At 49.6% G+C, this 6,584-nt stretch overlaps 1 pseudogene; it reads left to right on the forward strand.

Moving 5' to 3' along the window:
* Positions 1-4,378: 4,378 nt before the first annotated feature.
* LOC146036856 (protein TFG pseudogene) overlaps positions 4,379-6,584 on the forward strand; it is a 3,257-nt pseudogene continuing 1,051 nt past the window's right edge.

The following is a 6,584-nucleotide window of genomic DNA, read 5'->3' on the forward strand; positions in this document are numbered from 1 at the left end:
CCTTTGTGCTTCAGGCTGCGCGCGTCTACTGATCCCCCTGGCAGCGCTTGAAATGCGCCCCCTGCCCCTTGTCCCTAATGCTTGCCTACTACTACCAGCAGGGTGAGGCTGGGAACCAACTGGGGCCACAGGTGCAACCAGGCCTGACCCAGGCCCCGCCTGGCGGGCGCCTGACCTGGTCACCGCCCGCTGAAAGCCCCTGCTACTGCTCGGGGAACTAGTGTGCCTCCCTCTCCCCGCCGCAGGCGCGGTTAGGCCCGAATCAGGCCCCGCCTGGCGGGCGCCTGATCTGGCCGCCATTTGCTGCCTATGTGTTTCACGCGGGCGGCGGGTGCTCACCCCGCGCCCGCGACTACTAGCACCACGGGCGCTACCCCTGCCCGACCCCCCCGCTGCAGGAGAAGCCGCGGCGCCTCGGCCGCGGCTTCCCCTAGCGTGTGACGCGGCCGGACGCCCGGCCGCGTCATCGCCATGCGCCTCCGCCGGATCGCTGCGCCCACGTGCGCTAGACGCCGCCGGTCCCCGCCGCGCCCCCCCCCCGGGCCCCAGGACCCGGCGGGGTGGCTGAGCCAGACACAGCGGGCCCCCAGCCCGTGAACGCCGCATCCGCCAGCCGCGCGGGCGGGCGTGCTGCTCTGGAAGGACGGGGCATGTTCTCAAAAAACAGGTACCAACGGGGTGGACAGAGGGAACAGAGAATAGCGGCGCTAGTTATAGGGAGAGAGGAATAGGAAAGTTATATACTATAATGTAGCGCAAAAAACCTGACTCTTTAGGAGAAGCTGCCTGGAGGTCTTGCCTGGTCAGTAGCTTCTTGGACAGGGGCAGATCACTCTAACAGCGTGATCCTTCCTACCCTGCTTAGACCCTCCCCCCTGTTCTGATAGGCCTTGTGCCCATCCTCATCAACATAGTCATGTGACCAAACAGCAGAGTGTACCCTGTGAGAACCCTTAGTGGTTTATGTCACTTCAGGCTTAATCAGCCTTCTGTGTTTCTTTCAGTGAGATTCTGCTCCCCTGAAGCTATCTGCGTGACTCTCCAGCAAATAGATATACCTGATACTTACACACTCCTTAACTTTACCATTGAAAGTATAGAAAAGGAGGCTTGGCCACGCCCTCTTTCCAATTGTGTAATGAATTCTTCCCCTCAAATGTTGGAGGGTATGCTGTTACTCAGAGCTGGCAGAGCAGCCAGCAGAGGGTCCTCTAAGGGGCTTCTGAGCAACAACATCTCTGCACTGTTCATAAGTGATCTCCAGTCACTGTTAGACCTGGATTAAGGGGGGCTCAGGGGGTCAGTACCCCTGGGCCCCTGCTCTTTGAAAAGGCCCCACTCACAGATTGAATCACTGTTAGCGATCTGATGCACTGTTTGACCCACACCCCTGCCACTGTCACTCAGGCTGCGGGGAAACAGGCAAGGACGTACCCAGCCACAGCAGCTAGTACAGGAAAGAGGGCAGGAGGAGAAACCTACGTTATCTTCCTCATCTGCCCCCCCCCCCACTTGCCACCAGCCGGCATGCTGCCTGCTGGTCGCCCGTCTACCTGCTTGTGACCATGGTCATAAAAGGTTTGACCAATACTTTTTATTTTTATGTAGTTTTTTTTTTGTCGAAGAATTGCAGAAGTGTCGTTGTAGGAGAGTTGCAGAGGTGTCTGTGGTAAGGAGAGGTGCAAGGGGGAGAGGAGGATGGAGATGTATAAGGGTGACAGGGACGGAGAGGAGCAGTGGTGACAGGGGGACAGAGAGTTGCAGGGGTGACTGAGAGGTAGTGGAAAGGTGTGCATGTAAATGTGTACATCTCTCTCTCTCTCTCTCTCTCTGTCTCTCTCTCTATATGTATATATATATATATATATATATATATATATATATATATACTGTATTTATAAAAGAGCAGTTATCCTAAAATGCATAGGAAAAAGCATTCGCCATACCAGAAATTGAAATATAAATTATTCTTAAGAGTTTAATCCAGCAAGGGTATTTAAATCATGTATGGATGACAGAAAGGGGTTGTATCCCACACAGGACAAAATGTACACAAACATGTCAGTCCCCCCAGCATGTTTTCCCCTCACTCCACTCAGCAGACACCACAGACACATCCGTGCTGTCTGAAATCACCAGCCTGTTTGAAAATGGCGCCGACCACCGTGAACTATATATCCCCAGGTCTCGCGAGAATCTGACCTGGGATGATGGCGTTTTAGCCTCGATTTGGACTCGAAAAGATGGCGGGAACCGGCGAACTCCTCGGATCCGGCCTCGGATCAGGTAAGTTCGTGGGGGTTCGGATCTCTAGGATCCGAACCCGCTCATCTCTACAAACATTTCATGATACCAACAATAATCAATGTGTTGACCCCTGACACATGGGGTAATTCGTTGGTGTTGGAGTTGCCCCCAAGAAATCGAATAAACAAGTACTCATATATCAGAAGCCAGGCAGGCAACAATACAAGCAGATATGAAGGTAAGCAGTGATGTAGGTAAGAAGCACTTCAGGGGGCATTTTGTATTTAAGCGGCACTAGTGGAGGCATAATGGAGGTTATTTTGGTTCTCTCTTTCTGACAAATTCCTTCTTAGATGGACAAAACCATGTGCACTGCAGGTGGGGCAGATGTTACTTGTGCAGAGAGAATTAGATTTGGGTGGGGTTTTACTTCAAAGTGAGATCTATATTGCAGTGTAGAAATAAAGCAGCCAGTATTTACCCTGCACAGTAACAGTAACTCACCCAAATCTTATTCTCTCTACACATTTTACATCTGCCCCCCCCCCCCCCCCCTCCAGTGCACATGGTTTTGTCCATCTAAGAAGGATTTTGTCAGACAGAGTGAATAGAATAAGGCCCTCACTCAGGACTCTCCCATCCACACAGTGACAGCTGCTCCACCCCCTCCCTGCACCCTGCCCTGCACACACTGTCTCCCTGACATTTTATAAGCCAGGGTCACAGCCACAAGCAGAGCACTGAGTTGTTCTATTACAACAGGGAGGATAAGGAACAGGGACAATGGAGCAGATGCCTCTTCAGGTCTAAAAGCCCGGTGGCAAATGACTCCATTGTTTCTAGGACTTCCACCCCTGACTGGAGTGATTGGAGCACAGTGGGGAGATGCATGTGCTATGGCAGTGACACAGTGCAGGCTGTGCAGGATATACAGCCTGTCAGTATTTCTCCTCCCCGTGATGTGGCAGCTGTGGGAGATATATATGCTCACAGGTCTGACACAACTTGGGCCAGCCTATAACTCAGCGGTTACTTCTTCAGACTCCAGAATATTGTTTCTGAAATCCTCTGGGTTCGCAACCCGCGGGCGCTCCCTGGTCTTTTTTTTTTTTGTTATATTTGTGTATAATTTATATTTTGTTGTAATCATGTTATATCAGGGTTGCCGACTTGCAAAAAATCCTCTCCGGGAAAAGCCCGGAGAGGACACTTTCATTACGAGTTTGAGGGGCGGGACTTAACGGTGATGTCATTAAGCCCCGCCCCATTACGGCAAATAGCCTAAATAACTGATCTCCGTGGAGGGGGCGGGGCTAAAATGACACGATTGTGCCGTTTTAGCTCCGCCCCCTCCACTGAGACCCGCGGATTGCGCCATTTAAATGCCGCGATCGGGGGGGCTAAGTGGGGGTCCCCCTGATTCCGGGAGGGTTGCCCACCCTTCCGGGGGCCGGGAGGGGGGACCCTATTTTCGAGAGACTCCCGCAAATTCCGGGAGGGTCAGCAACCCTGTGTAATATTGATCTCATTACCACATGTGTCTTCCTTCTTATAATGTGTTCTATTGGGTATGCAGTACTCTGGTCATCAGTAGGATATAAAGGTGATATTGTAAACATGTTCTGAATTTAGACATTCAGAATGGCAAGATGTGCAGAATGTTGACATACAACATAAAGCATGTCAGCATTCACAGTTAGATTAGGGTTAGATTTAGGCTGCAATTATGTTTACAGCTAGATTTACGTGTTAGTTTTAGAGTTCAGGTTTACAAGTAAAATCTCATTGTTGTGTATATTAGGTCATTATGGTTGGCTCGCAAAGTAGCGGTATTTTCCATTATGTACCAAGACCTGATTCTGGTTTGTTCGGAATGGGGTGAATTTAACCATGTTCCGATGTTTTTTTTGGGGGGAGGGGTATCTGCGCATGCGCAAGTGCGTGTTTGCGCATGCACAGACCCCAGCAATGAACGGCTTTGGTGAATGCAAGGCCATTCGTTGTGGCTTGTGGGTGAAGGTCCAAGTGGACGGCGGCGTGAATGGAGCTAGCCCATGGGAATGGGCCTGTACCTGTTAAAACCCCCTGTACCGATTCTACCAGTTTTTAGATGCAGCTGCAGGTAAGCAGCATGTCATCATCACACTGGCCGTTACAAGCAGAGTTAGATTACTGTCACCTCCGGGAGGAGCAAGAGTTGCCAGAGGAGGGGAAAGAGCTGGCTGCGGCTGCCCCCTCACACATCTCTCCACTCAGACTCCGGACCACCGGAGGGTATCAGCCACAGCTAGGGAGACTCCCTCTATGCTCCTGGCTGCAGAGAATCCTTTCTGGATGTTGTGGAGGCAGCAGCAGAAGATGGCAGCTCAACTTCAGGGAGTCACCTGGACCTTCTCTGCATCTAATCAACATTCAGTGAGATTCTGCTCCCCTGAAGCTATCTGCGTGACTCTCCAGCAAATAGATATACCTGATACTTACACACTCCTTAACTTTACCATTGAAAGTATAGAAAAGGAGGCTTGGCCACGCCCTCTTTCCAATTGTGTAATGAATTCTTCCCCTCAAATGTTGGAGGGTATGCTATTACTCAGAGCTGGCAGAGCAGCCAGCAGAGGGTCCTCTAAGGGGCTTCTGAGCAACAACATCTCTGCACTGTTCATAAGTGATCTCCAGTCACTGTTAGACCTGGATTAAGGGGGGCTCAGGGGGTCAGTACCCCTGGGCCCCTGCTCTTTGAAAAGGCCCCACTCACAGATCGAATCACTGTTAGCGATCTGATGCACTGTTTGACCCACACCCCTGCCACTGTCACTCAGGCTGCGGGGAAACAGGCAAGGACGTACCCAGCCACAGCAGCTAGTACAGGAAAGAGGGCAGGAGGAGAAACCTACGTTATCTTCCTCATCTGCACCCCCACCCCCCACTTGCCGCCAGCCGGCATGCTGCCTGCTGGTCGCCCGTCTACCTGCTTGTGACCATGGTCATAAAAGGTTTGACCAATACTTTTTATTTTTATGTAGTTTATTTTTTTGTCGAAGAATTGCAGAAGTGTCGTTGTAGGAGAGTTGCAGAGGTGTCTGTGGTAAGGAGAGGTGCAAGGGGGAGAGGAGGATGGAGATGTATAAGGGTGACAGGGACGGAGAGGAGCAGTGGTGACAGGGGGACAGAGAGTTGCAGGGGTGACTGAGAGGTAGTGGAAAGGTGTGCATGTAAATGTGTACATCTCTCTCTCTCTCTCTCTCTCTCTCTCTCTCTCTCTCTCTCTCTGTCTCTCTCTCTATATGTATATATATATATATATATATATATATATATATATATCATACTTGCCTACTTTTGAAAAGCAAAATGAGGGAGATTTTAGATGCTAGCAAAATGCACCGTGCGCAGCGTCGCGCACCATTGAAGGGGTGTGTCATGTTTCAACCAAAGGGTGTGTCTAGTAATATGTATGGGCGTGTCTATTTCAACCCAGGGGTGTGTCCTGCAGTGGCTGGTGATAGCGAATATATATAAAAGTGAAAAAGTTTTGGTTGGTGCTAATCCCAAGGGAAAATTGGGTCACAGACCCACTCTGCTGATCCTCAGCAGGGGGGGCTACCCTCTGTGTGTAGTAGAATCGGGGGTTTGTTGGTAGAGGTCTGCGCTAAGGGTGTGAGTGAAGGAATGAAACGGTGTTGCATGAATAAATCAAAACAATTTATTGCGAATACCACTACTGTGGTGTAACAAGTCTTATTGCGAACAATATATTGTACGCAATAAGACTTGTTACACCACAGTAGTGGTATTCGCAATAAATTGTTTTTATTTATTCATGCAACACAGTTTCATTCCTTCACTCACACTTACCCTTAGCGCAGACCTCTACCAACAAACCCTTGATAGAGATATATATAGATAGATACATAGATAGTTTTTGTTGCGGTTCGGCACTCCAGCTCAAATGAGCAAAATCCTAGGTGTTCTCCGGATCCAATAAATAAAAAATAAAATTGTGTACAAGCAGCGGCACTCAGTAGGGTTTTCAAAAAAGGTGTATTTCAATATCCAATGTTTCGAGGACTAGCCCCTTTGTCAAGGTGCAGCTTGACAAAGGGGCTAGTCCCCAAAATGTTGGATATTGAAATAAATCTTTTTTTGAAAACCCTACTGAGTGCCGCTGCTTGTACACAATTTTATTGTATGTATATATATATATATATATATATATATTACACACACACACACACACACACACACACACACAAGCAATATGGTGAGGGCGGCACTGAATTTGCATTAAAGAAGTCTCTGAGTGCCGCCTTCGCCATATTGCATGTCTGTGGGCCTTA

The sequence above is a fragment of the Crinia signifera genome, chromosome 9, assembly GCF_055691185.1.
Source record: "Crinia signifera chromosome 9, ASM5569118v1, whole genome shotgun sequence".
Lineage (NCBI taxonomy): Eukaryota > Metazoa > Chordata > Amphibia > Anura > Myobatrachidae > Crinia > Crinia signifera.